We start from the raw sequence: 14,120 nt of genomic DNA on the forward strand, positions 1-14,120 counted from the left end.
TCCAAAAATAAAGGTTGACTTTCTTAAAGAATGAAGCAACTGTTCAGAGTAATTTTATCCCAATGTCCCTGATAGAGAAGGTTGTTGATAGCAGTGCAGATACCTCCCTGCCTACAAATCAAGACTAAGCATTCACTTTATAATTTTTGTTTCTGGTTCTCATGTAGAATAAGTATTCTGTGGGACATCCCTCCTACAGAATTACAAGCTGTGGCTAGGACAGGTGTCTGAGGTATTGTGAGTTTTACAGAAGTTCTGGAAGTTCCCTTAGTGTCTTTCTGGCAGGAGGAGTAGTTGTGGATAGACTTAGCTGTGGCCAGAGCTGGGAGATAGGAGTAGCAGGCAGCCAAGTGGGGCTGGATTGCCCTGAGAATCTGAAGGCTAATCCCAGCAGCAGCACTGCTACTGGGATACTGAGCCTTCGGCCAGCACTGAAGTATTGAGTTGAGTCTTAATTCTCAGGTGATCTAGGGTTATTAGAGGGAACTAAAATGATCCTTAGCTGTGGGAACCCCATGGGTATCAGCAGAAGCACAATGCAAATCCTCTGTGTTGGACTGCTGCCTAATTTAGATCCAGTGAAATGCCGCATAGTAAGTAAGATAAGGCAATTTGATAAAAATTAAAGGTTACCAAAAAATCAGGAGGTAGCACTATTACAGTCACTAAAAACAATAAAGAACAGATTTAGACACCTAAAACTTCCTGTACAGAATTATAAGAGGATACTTATAAGTTTTGAGCAAACATATGAAATGTTTAAAGAAATAAAGGATTCCATTATAAAGATAACCAACTAAAAGGGGAAGTGAAATATATAAAAATGAAAATATAGCTGTTGAAATTTTTAAAACTCAATCAATACTTAACCAGTAAACACATCAGCAGAGAAAATTAATGATGATAGATCTTAAGAAATTACACAGAATGCATCACAAAGAGACAAGGATACAGGAGATATGAAAGACATGTGGAGGACAGAAAGAGAAGGTTAACACAGACCTAGACAGAGTTCCAGAATAAGATAATAGAAAGGAGAGGCAAAATTTAAACACATAGTGTTTGTAATTCTTGAGATATAATAAAAGCATGAATCTCTGTAGAATCCCAATACATTCCAAGTAGACTAAATTTTTTAAAAATCTTGAAAAAATGAGATCACGTACAAAGGAATAGCAGTTGGAATGATAGCAACAGCAGCAACGTAAATTAGAGAGATGAGATAATTTCTTCAAATTGTTGAGAGACAAAACTATCTTTTAAGAATGTGCAACATAGGGGCACCTGGGTGGCTCAGTCAGTTAAGCATTGATGGATGGAGCCCTGCATTGGGCTCCCTGCTTAGCAGGGAGTCTGCATCTCCCTCTCCCTCTGCCTTTTCTCCCTGCTCATTCTCTCTCTCGCTTTCTCCCTCTCACTCTCTTTCTCACAAATAAATAAAATCTCTTTTTAAAATGTGTAACATAAAGAAATGCTTATATTAACCAAAACTAAGATTCTTTATTATTGAGAAATCTACCCTGAAACAAATAAAGCAGTAAATGTGTATGTAATAAATCAAAGCAAATATTGACTGTATAATTTAGAAAGAGCAATGTTGAATTTATGGAACTAAAGAAAGGATAAGGATAAAACCCTGGACAAAGTTAGCACAGTAGGAGGAATAAAATTAAAGGGTATTGAGGTTTTTATATTTGAAGAGGGGTTGATATTAATTAATTCTGATTTCTTTTTCTTTTCTTCTTTTTTCTCTCTTTTTTAAAAGATTTTATTTATTTATGAGAGATAGAGAGAGAGAGAGAGAGGCAGAGACACAGGCAGAGGGAGAAGCAGGCTCCATGCAGGGAGCCCGATGTGGGACTCGATCCCGGGACTCCAGGGTCACACCCTGGGTCAAAGGCAGGCGCTAAACCACTGACCCACTCAGGGATCCCTCTTCTTTTTTTTTTTAAGTAGGCTCCATGCCCAGCATGGAGTCCATATGGGGCTTGAATTCACAACTGTGAGATCGAGACCTGAGCTGAGATCAAGCAAGAATCAGATGCTTAACCAAATGAGCTACTAAGGCATTCCTTAATTCTGATTTCTGATAATTTTCTAGGCTCATAAAAATTATTCAGGAGGATCTAAGCCAGTGTGCACTGAGAGACTGTAGTTTGGTACACACAGGGAGCTCTTGGCTCTAGGGCTGGAGATCTGGCTGCCACCATTTTATTTCCTCCTTTCACCTGGGAGAGATGCAGCCTTTAGGGAGCAAAGAAGACAACAACTTTACACAGGGCCCAGCCACCTGGCAAGGGGCAAGGCATCTCCTACCAAGGCACAGACCTCTGAGTATCAGTGCAATAGGCCCCTCCCCCAGAACAGTTAAAAGAACAGGAGACGAACAAGTTTACTGACCAAGCAGTACTGGAAAGCTCCAGGACTGAGGGAAAATAGTATATACAACTCAAGGTTTTTTCCTTATGATTCGTTTATCTTTCAGGTAAAAAAAATTCCAATAGTTTTTCGTTTTTCCTGTTTAACTACAATATTTTATCAATTCTTCATTTTTAAGTTTTTTCCCTGTTGACTTTCATATCTTTATAATTACACATCATAGATATATCCTTTATTTTTGGATTTCTTTCAATATATTCAATTTAATTTTTGTAGATATATAAGTTATGGGAGTTTTTGGTCTTGTTTAGTTTTACAATTTTGGAATTTAGTACCTTCTAACATATGGACCAATATACACTCAGAAACAAGTGGAGCACCATATTGGTGCACTCTGTGAGATTATATATTCTCTCTTCCTTCCCATTCCACCCCTCTCTTTTATCTTGTTTTTTGTTTCTGTGGTGGTTGTTGTTGTGTCTCTATATAAATTTTGCCGGTTTATATAAATTTTAAATTTAGCACCTTCTACCATACAGAACAAAATACACTCAGAACCAAGAGGGTCACCCTCTTAGACCATTCTGTGAGACTATATTCTATCTCCCCCACCACATCCTCCCCATTTTTTTTTTTTTTAATTTTTACTGTTGCTTTAAATTTGTTTTTTGCTTTCATGGTTTCTTTTCTTTTTCTTTTCTTTTTTATTTTTTTTTCTTTTCTTTTTCTTTTCTTTTCTTTTACTTTTCTTTTCTGGTCCCTGACATCTTCAGAATTGTCTAGGGTGTATTTTACTTAGGTAATGGTTGATATTTTTGACTCTGCTCGTTCATATGGCCATTCTACACTGGACAAAATGACTAGAAGGAAGAATTCACCACAAAAGAAAGAACCAGAAGTAATACTCTCTGTCACAGATCTAATGGATATGGATTTAAGTAGCATGTCAGAGATACAATTCAGGGGTACAATTATAAAATTACTGGTGGCTCTTGAAAAAAGTATAAAGGACTCTAAAGATTCTCTTACTATGGAATTGAGATCTAACCAGGCCAAAATTAAAAATCTAACTGAGATGCAGTCTAACCTGGATGTTCTAACTGCCAGGGTTAATGAGGTAGAAGAGAGCATGAGTAACATAGAAGACAAGTTGATGGAAAGGAAGGAAGCTGAGGAAAAAAGAGAAAAACAATTAAGAACCCACTAGGAGAGGCTTTGGGAAATAAATGATAGTTTGAGAAGGAATGATATTTGTCTTATTGGGAATCCAGAAGGTGTGAAGAGAGAGAGGACCACAAAATATATTTGAGCAAATCATAGCTGAGAATTTCTCTAATCTGGGGAAGGAAACAGGCATTCATACCCAAGAGATAGAGAGGACCACGCCCCAAAATCAACAAAAACTGATCAACACCCTGACATTTAATAGTGAAGCTTGCAAATTTCAGAGATAAGGGGAAAATTCTAAACGCAGCTTAAGACAAGAGATTCCTAATTTATATGGGGAGAAATATCAGAGACCTGGCAGGCCAGAAAGGGCTGGCATGATATAGTCAGTGTACTAAACAAGAAAAACATGCAGCCAAGAATATTTTATCCAGCAAGGCTGTCAGTGAAACCAGGAGCTGGTTCTTTGAAAGTATTAACAAGATAGATAAACCTCTAGCCATACTTATCAAAAAGAGAAAAGACTCAAATTAATAAAATCATGAACAAAAGAAGAGAGATCACAACTCATACCAAAAAAATACAAACGATTTTAAAAACTTATTATAAACAACTGTATGCCAACAAATTAGGCAATCTGGAAGAAATGGACACATTTCTGGAAACCTACAAATTACCAACACTGAAACAGGAAGAAATAGAAAACCTGAACAGGCCAATAACCATCAAGGAAATTAAAGTAGTCACCAAAAACCTCCCAAGAAACAAAAGTCCAGGGCCAGATGGCTTCCCAGGGGAATTCTACCAAATATTTAAAGAAATAATACCTATTCTACTAAAGCCATTTCAAAGGATAGAAATGGAGGGAATACTTCCAAACTCGTTCTATGAGGCCAACATTACCTTTATCCCAAAACCAGACAAAGACCCCACCAAAAAGGAGAATTACAGACCAATATCCCCAATGAACTTGGATGCAAAAATTCTCACCAAGATACTAGCCAATAGGATCCAACAGTACATTAAGAGGATTATTCACCACAACCAAGTGGGATTTACCCCTGGGATGCAAGGGTCATTCAACATTCGTAAAACAATCAATGTGATGGATCATATCAATAAAAGATAAGGCAAGAACCATATGATCTCTCAATAGATGCAGAGAAAGCATCTGACAAAACATTTGCTTTATTCCTGACTAAAATTCTTCAAAGTGTAGGGATAGAGGGAACATTTCTCAGTATCATAAAAGCCATTTATGAAAAGCCCATAGTGAATATCATTCTCAATGGAGAAAAATTGAGAGCCTTTTCCCTAAGATCAGGAATATGACAGGGATGTCCACTCTCACCACTGTTGGTGAGTACTAGTACTAGTAGTCCTACATAGTACTAATAGTCAACATAGTACTAGTAGTCCTAGCCTCAGCAATCAGACAACAAAAAGAAATAAAAGGCATTCAAATTGGCAGAGAAGAAGTCAAACTCTCCCTCTTCGCAGATGACATGGTACTGTATATAGAAAACCCAAAGACTCCACCCCAAGATTGCTAGAACTCATACAGCAATTCAGCAATGCAACGGCACACAAAATCAATGCCTAGAAATCAGTGGCATTTATATACACTAACAATGAGACTGAAAAAGGGGAAATTAAGGAATCAATCCCATTTACAATTGCACCCAAAACCATAAGATACAAGAAATAAACCTAACCAAAGAGGTAAAGGATCTATCCTCTAAAAACTACAGAACATATATGAAAGAAATCAAGGAAGACATAAAGAGATGGGAAAACTTTACAAGCTCATGGATTGGAAGAATAAATATTGCGAAAATGTCTATGCTACCCAGAGCAATTTATACATTCAATGCAATCCCTATCAAAATAACATGGACTTTCTTCAGAGTTGGAACAAATAATCTTAAGATTTGCATGGAACCAGAAAAGACTCTGAATAGTCAGAGGAATCCTGAAAAAGAAAACTAAAGCTGGGGACATCACAAAGCCTGAACCTCAAATTGTATTACAAAGCTGTGATCATCAAGACAGTATAGTATTTTTTTAAAGATTTTATTTATTTATTCATGAGAGACACAGAGAGAGAGAGAGAGAGAGAGAGAGGCAGAGGCACAGGCAGAGGGAGAAGCAGGCTCCATGCAGGGAGCCTGATGTGGGACTTGATCCTGGGTCCCCAGGGTCAGGCCCTGGGCTGAAGGTGGCACTAAACCACTGAGCCACCCAGGCTGCCCAAGACAGTATGGTATTAACACAAAAACAGACACATAGATCAAAGGAACAGAATAGAGAACCCAGAAATAGGCACTCAACTCTATAGTCAGCTAATATTTGACAAAGCAGGAAAGACTATCCACTGGAAAAGGACAGTCTCTTCAATAAATGGTTGGGAAATTTGGACAGCCACATGCAGAGGAATGAAAATGGACCATTCTCTTACACAATATACAAAGATAAACTCAAAATGGTTGGAAGATCTAAATGTGAGACAAGAATCCATCAAAATACTAGAGGAGAACAGAGACAACAACCTTTTTGAACTTGGCCAAAGCAACTTCTTGCAAGACACATCTATGAAGGCAAGAGAAACAAAAGCAAAATGAACTACTGGGACTTCATCAAGATAAAAAGCTTTTGCATAACAAAGAAAAGAATCAACAAAACTAAAAGACAACCTACAGAATAGGAGAAGATACTTGCAAGTGACACATCAGATAAAGGGCTAGTATCCAAGATCTATAAAGAATTTACCAAACTAAAAAGCCAAGAAACAAACAATCCAGTCATGAAATGGTCAGAAGACATGAACAGAAATTTCTCCAAAGAAGACATGCACATGGCCAATAAGCACATGAAAAAATGCTCCATGTCACTTGCCATCAGGGAAAAAGAAATCAAAACCATAATAAGATATTACCTTACACCAGTGAGAATGGCTAAAATTAACATGACAGGAAACAACAAATGCTGGTAAGAATACAGAGAAAGGGGAACCCTCTTGCACTGTTGGTGAGAATGTAAGCTGGTACAGCCACTCTAGAAAACAGTGTGGAGGTCCCCCAAGAAGTTAAAATAGAGCTACCCTATGACTCAGCAATTGCATTACTGGGTATTTACCCCAAACATACAAATGTAGTGAAATGACAGGACACCTGAGCAATGTTTATAGCAGCAATGTTCACAATAGCCAATTGTGGAAGGAGCCATGATGTCCTTCAACAGATGAATGGATAAAGAAGATGAGGTCTATGTATACAATGGAATATTAGCCATCAGAAAAGATGAATGCCTACATTTGCTTCAACATGGATGGAACTGGAGGCTATGAGGCTGAGTGAAATAAGTCAATCGGAGAAAGACAATTATCATATGGTTTCACACATGTGTGGAATATAAGAAATAGTGAAAGGAGCTCTAAGGGAAAGGAGGGAAACTGAATGGGGAAAGATTAGAAAGAAAGATAAACCATGAAAGAATCCTAACTCTGGAAATCAAACAAAGGGTTGCAGAAGGGGAGGAGAATGAGGGATGGGGTAACTGGATGACAAGCACTAAGGAGGGCACTTCATGGGATGAGCACTGGGTGTTATACTATACGTTGGCAAATTGAATTTAAGTAAAATATTTTAAAAATCACAATTATAAATTTGTTTTCTATTTCATTAATATTTTACTGATGTTTTTCCTTCTTTTTATCACCTTAGAGTTTAATTTGCTGATCTTTTTTCTAATCATTAGCATTATTGGCCCAATGACTGATGAAGACAATCTATAACCAATTACAAAAGTTTAAAGTTCATTCTTGCAATCTTGAATAAGACAAGGATAACCATTTTCACAATTTCTATTCAACATTGTACTGGAAATCATAATCAGTGCAATAAACATGAAAAATAAATGAAAAGCATAAGGATTAAAAAGGAAGAAATAAAACTGGTATTATTTACAGATATTATTGTTTATGTAGAACATCTAAAAGAATTTGTGGAGCAGTGCCTGAGTGGCTCAGTCAGTTAAGTGTCTGACTCTTGCTTTTGGCTCAGGTCATGATCTCATCAATTGTGAGATGCTTTCTTTCTCTCTCAAATAAAGTAATAAATCTTTTAAAAAAGAATTTGTGGAAAAATCATGAGAATAAGAGAATCTAGAAAGGCAACTAGACATGAAAACTATATGATTTTTATGATATACATAAAAATCATTTGAACTTTTATACAGTAGGAACCAACTACTGCAAAATTAAATTTTTTAAAAATTTTTATTTATTTATGATAGTCACACACAGAGAGAGAGAGAGAGAGGCAGAGACATAGGCAGAGGGAGAAGCAGGCTCCATGCACTGGGAGCCCGACGTGGGATTCGATCCCGGGTCTCCAGAATTGCGCCCTGGGCCAAAGGCAGGCGCCAAACCACTGCGCCACCCAGGGATCCCCTGCAAAATTAAATTTTAAATAGATATGACTTTCAACAGCATTAAAACAATCATCAAAATACTTAATTTCAGAATATATAAAAAGTACTCCTACAAATCAATGAAAACAAGGTAGACAACCCAACTGTAAAGTAGGTAAAAGAACAGAATACACACTTAGCTAAAGAAGAAATTTAAATGATCAACAAATATAGAAAAATATATGTAATCTTTTTATAGCAATAAGCATTTTAAAACCACAATGAAATACTACTATACAATCTCCAGACTGGCAAAAATGTACTGATAATACTACATTTTTTAAAAGATTTTATTTATTTATTTGACAGAGAGAGATAGCACAAGCAGAGGGAGAGGGAGAAGCAGAAAGCCAGAGCTGGGACTCAGTCTCAGGACCCTGGAATCATAAGCCAAAAGCAGATACTTAACCGACTGAGCCACTCAGGCACCCCCTAATAACACTACATTAAAGATGTAGAGTCACAAGGACCCTTATACACAACAGATGCGAGTATAAATTGGATCAACTAGTTTGGAAAATTGTTTTCCATTATCCACTAAAGTTCCTTGGGTATAATAATTCTGTTCTTAGGCAGAAATTCAAGGATAGGCTACATTAGCATCTACATGCAATAATGTCCTTAGTCCATCATTCGCAGTTTTCAAACACTGGAACCAGCCCAAATGGCCATGAATACTTAAGTAGATAAACACATTGTGAGATAATCATATAATGGAATGCTGTACAAGAAAGAAAATGAATGAACCAACCATATAATTGGAACTACATACAAAAATATGAACGGATTTCAAAAACAAAGCTGAGGGAAAGAAGCAAACCAGAAGAGAAAAACTTGCTGTATTGTTGCATTTACATAAATTTCAAAAAGTAAATCCAAACTCCTTGTTTTGGATATATATATATATATATACAACCAATAATGCAAAGAAACTATTATTATAAATTAAGGATAAAGATTACTTCTAAATAAGAGGAAGGAATTTATAATTGGAATGAAATAGACAAGTTTCTGGGGGTGCTTCTTATGGTTTTTAATCTGAGTTGCACACAGGTATTTGTTTTGTAACTATTTACTAAATAGTACCTATAATTTGTACACATTTCCATATGTGTTATACTTCATATCTTCAAACTGAGTCTAAGAAAATACTGTACAGGGGCATGCGGGTGGCTCAGTTGGTTTAGCACCTGTCTCTTGATTTTGGTTCAGGTCATGGTCTCAGGCTCATGAGATTGAGCCCCCAGTCAGGCTCTGTGCTCCGCAGAGTCAGCTGGAGATTTTTCTCTCCCTCTTCCTTTGTCCCTCTCCCACCTTAGGTAAATCAATCAATCAATCTTTAAATAAATAAATAAATCTTTTAAAAATTATTGTACAAGTTAGGTTTTAAGTATGGGTAGTAAATTTTTTAGTATAACCATTAAAAGAATAGAAATTAATGCAAAAATGCCAAGTCAGTTCAGAAGAAAAATAATGGCCCTAGAAAAATAAAAATAAATCAGTCAAGGGGCGCCTAGGTGGCTCAGTCAGTTTTAGCATCTGCCTTCAGCTCAAGTCGTGATCCCAGGTTCCTAGGATGAAGCCGTCATCTCCCTCTCTCTCTCTCTATCCCCCCACTCGTGTTCATTCTGTCTCTCTAGGGCTCTCTCTCTCAAATAAATAAATAAAATCTTTTTTTAAAAAAAATAGTCAAAAATAAAAAGATAAGAATACTGAAGAGAGGCTCCTGGTCAGTGCATCCCGTCGAGGCTCGTGGGCCCGCGCCCAGGAGTCGCTGCCGCCAACGCCCGGCGGGCGCCCGGGGAGGAGGCGGTGGCCCAGGGGCCACAAGAGCGCAGGTGACAGGTGCGGCCTCGCGGGGAGGCCCACGCTGCGCGGGGCCGTTCATGAAGCAGGTCGGCCACCAGCGTGGACCCCCAGAGAACAAAAGGACAAGATAATAAAGTACATAATGGTTCTTTGCAGGGCAGCCCGGGGTGGCTCAGTGGCTCAGCACCTGCCTCCAGCCCAGGGCCTGATCCTGGAGCCCCGGGATCGAGTCCCGCATCGGGCTCTCTGCATGGAGCCTGCTTCTCCCTCCGCCTGTGTCTCTGCCTCTCTCTCTCTCTGTGTGTCTCTCATGAATAAATAAATAAAATCTTAAAAAAAAAAAAAAAAGGTTCTTTGCATCAGAAGGATACAGTCCATGACAATGACCACAATGACCTTGAGCCCCACCCTTCTGGACAGTCAAATCAGAGTAACAGCTGTCCCCCCACGGCGGATCCTCACCTGTCGGGCTATTGCCCACGGCCGTCGGATGTCCTCACTCCGTCGACGAGGCACCTGGTCTACCGGAGGGGGCCCTCTGCTCCCACAGCTCACCACTTAGGGACAGCTCGGGAACGGAGACCATCATTTGATGCATGATGCTGTTGGGCAGCCCGGGGTCTGGGGAACAACACCTATCAGCACAGGTTCAATTTCCTCCCTGAAAACCCTGCCTTCTCAGGCTGGGGGACGAGCGGGGCTCGGGGGAGCAGCTGAGCTGGGCGTATGGGAGCAGCCGCCCTCACCCGCCAAGCCCCCGGGTGGCCCCGTTGTGGACGGGAGACAGGCCTTCACGGCACCTCTCGACAAGGCCCCCGGGATGAACAGCTGGAGCCGTGCATGGTGGCTCTGAAGATGGGGACGTCACCCCCTCTGCCGTCAAGACTGTGGGGTCGGTCGCCAGCTGGGTGGCGACGACGGGGGTCCCTTCTGGCAACGGTGGCGCGATCGTCCACATGCCGGTTTCGGAGCCAACCTCGTGGGCTGCCATCGCCAGCGAGCCCGCCAAACCGCAGCCGAAAATGAAAGCAAGAAGCGGGCCTGTGCCTGGGGCCGCCCTGCCCCTCCACGCATAAAGCATCATTAACATGGACGTCGGCACGTGGGACAACCAGCGGCCCGTGCCCACGGCTCCCGCCGCCGCGGCCGCCCCACCGCCCCAGCCAACTCTGCAGCCTCTTCCCGCTCAGCGCCCCCCGCCCCCCGCCCCCAGCTTTGGCCCAACCCAGTATCCAAGGCCTCCGCGGCCACCCCAAAGCCGCTGGGCCGCCCCTCGCCGGAGACACGCGGCATCCGGGCAGAGCCGAGGCACCGGCCGAGACGGCAACTCGCCTGCAGATACCCGGCCGCCTTCTGCCCCCGCCGTGGAGCCCCACCCGCTTCCCGAAAAGCTGAAAGCTGCCCACAGCTGCGACCCTAAAGAGTTTGATTGGAATCTGAAAAGTGGACGCGTGGGGCAGCCCGGGGGGCCCAGAGATTTAGCACTGCCTTGGGCCCAGGGTGTGACCCTGGAGACCCGGGATCGAGTTCCGCGGCGGGCTCCCTGCATGGGGCCTGCTTCTCCCTCTGCCTGGGTCTCTGCCTCTGTCTCTCTCTGTCATGAATGAACGAATGAATGAATGAATGAATGAGAGAAAGAAGAGAGAGATGAAAGAGAGAGGAAAGAGAGAGAAAGAAGGAAAATGAAAGAAAAGAAAGAAGAAAGAAAGAAGAAAGAAAGAAAGAAAGAGAAAGAAAGAAAGAAAGAAAGAAAGAAAAGAAAGAGAAAGAAGAAGAAAGAAAGAAAGAAAGAAAGAAAGAAGAAAGAAAGAGAAAGAAAGAAAGAAAGAGAAAGAAAGAAAGAAAGAAAGAAAAGAAAGAGAAAGAAGAAGAAAGAAAGAAAGAAAGAAAGAAAGAAAGAAAGAAAGAAGAAAGAAAGAGAAAGAAGAAAGAAAGAGAAAGAAAGAAAGAAAGAGAAAGAAAGAAAGAAAGAAAAGAAAGAAAGAAGAAGAAAGAAAGAAAGAAAGAAAGAGAAAGAAGAAGAAAGAAAGAAAGAAAGAAAGAAAGAAAGAAAGAAAGAAAGAAAGAAAGAAAGAAAAAGAGAAAGATGCGTGTTCATAATACAAAGCTACTCCGAGGCCGGCAACACGGCTCCATTAAGAACTCCACCTGGGGGCAGCCCCGATGGCCCAAGGGGCCCTTAGAAAAAGCAAAGCAGGTGCTGAAAATGCTGGTTTCCTGCAAGCACACAACCTCCATCTTTGAGGGCTTTTCTCTCTGGGAGAAGTGCCAGGAGGAGGAGGAGGAGGTGCGCAAGGAACCGCGGAATCGAAACCACCCATAAGGACCAACCACTTTCCTCCACGTGCTGACGTTTGAAAAGGTTTAAGAGAACACGGGCTTGGTGCGGTTGTCTCGGGCAGGGCCCCACTCCTTGCATCTTTACGCTCTTTGTATTTTATTTTTTCCCAGATGGATCTGCGTTCATTTGTATTTTTCTGCGAATTCTAGGATTACAGAGCTCACTGATAAAGAAGTGTGTGTTGTCCGCTCATCAGTCAGATGTCACGAGAAACCCAAGTACCCTCACGACAGAACAGAAAACCTAATACATCCCGAAGCTTCTCTTGTGGTTGTTTGGCAGAAGTTATGTTCTTACTCACAGTCACTGTCATTTAACATCTTTTTTTTTTTTTTTAAGATTTTATTTATTTATTCATGAGAGACACAGAGGAGAGAGAGAGAGAGAGGCAGAGACACAGGCAGAGGGAGAAGCAGGCTCCATGCAGGGAGCCCAACGCGGGACTCGATCCCAGGTCTCCAGGGTCACACCCTGGGCCCAAGGCAGGCACTAAACCGCTGAGCCAACGGGGCTGCCCCATTTAACATCGTTATAGGGGACTTATTTCTCACCCTTTTACTGCTTTATAGCGACAGGAGAAACCATGACTTCTTTCGTCATTTACTGTATTCTGTTTAAATACTTTTCAAAATGCTGAAATCAGTGGGTTAAATGATCACCTCGTTCGGCTCGTTTGTCATCTGTCTAAAATACTTGTCTGTCCATTTGATGTTTCTACTAGACAGAAAGAGAGATTTGAGGTTTTCAGATTCGGGAGCATGCTGTGTTGGTGCAGAGCGTCAGGCACCATGTGGCCACCGCGTCCCTTGCCCCTCCTCGACCCAGCGGGGCAGATGCAGGGAGGCTGGCGGAGGCCTGGGCTCAGCGGTCAGCCGTGCTCACCTGCCTGCAGATCACCCTACATACCCTTCCCTTGCGAGTCCCAGTGCCATTCTGAGTTGTTTGCCCGCGATGCTGAGCTTCACACGGAGGGTCTGCTCCTACAGATGGTGCCACGATTGTTACTTCTACCATGTGCCTCGGATTTCATGTTCCTGTCGAATGGGTTAAAAAAAAAAAAAAAAATTTAGAAACTGAATCTGCTGTCCTGTGTTGTGGAATGGGGGGCCTGGAGGAACTCACTGCCACCCGGAGTCTGAATCTCAGCATGAAAATGGTGCTCACGCCTGTTGCTCTGGCACAGTCTGCACGCACCTATTGTAGGGAATCTTACTGTTCAGAGAGCAAAACTATTCTGAAAACTATTTACTCCAAAAGACCCTCTGAGTTAAAGTGCAAGCTGTATTAGACTTGTATTGAGAACGTGTCACTCTCTGAACTGTTACTGCTTGTATGGAGCCAGGGACAACATTGGATAACTTTCCCTCTGGAGAATACAAGCCTTAATAAACAATACTATTTAGCAAAAAAAAAAAAAAAAAAAGGAATACTGAAGAGAGAAGCAGAGAGAAAACAAGACAAATAGTTTGTTTAAAAATAAGCACGATAGTAGAATTAGGCCCAACTATATGACAATCAAAATAAACATAAAGGAACTTATATGGATATCATCAGTTAAAACCAGACATGGTAAGATTGGATTAACAACAAAAATTTTAAAACTAGCTCTATGTTGTATATAAGAAAGAAAGTGAAAGTAAAAGGATAAAAAATGTACGTGGGCAATGTTAATCATAAGAGAACTGAGATAGCATTTTAATAAAAGATAAAGTAGGCTGTAAAATAAGAAATGTTATATGGGATAATCAGAACAGCAGTGAAACTTCATGCAGGGTGAAAAAGTTTCTTTTTTCTACAAGTCAATGTAACAGACACAGTATCTTCAGATTCTCTTTCTCTTTCTCTAGTTAAGATGACTACTGTAATTTAAAAAGGCCACTGAGATTATATATGCCAAGCATGTCACACTACCTGTGATTCATTCTACACTCTTACATTGCCCTTCTGAAAATAG

General features: G+C 40.9%; 1 pseudogene; it reads left to right on the plus strand.

The window, feature by feature from the left end:
- Positions 1 to 515: 515 nt before the first annotated feature.
- On the plus strand, positions 516 to 12,413 carry LOC144316566 (YTH domain-containing family protein 1-like; annotated as a pseudogene).
- Positions 12,414 to 14,120: the final 1,707 nt, after the last annotated feature.

This window comes from Canis aureus, chromosome 6 (assembly GCF_053574225.1).
Source record: "Canis aureus isolate CA01 chromosome 6, VMU_Caureus_v.1.0, whole genome shotgun sequence".
Lineage (NCBI taxonomy): Eukaryota > Metazoa > Chordata > Mammalia > Carnivora > Canidae > Canis > Canis aureus.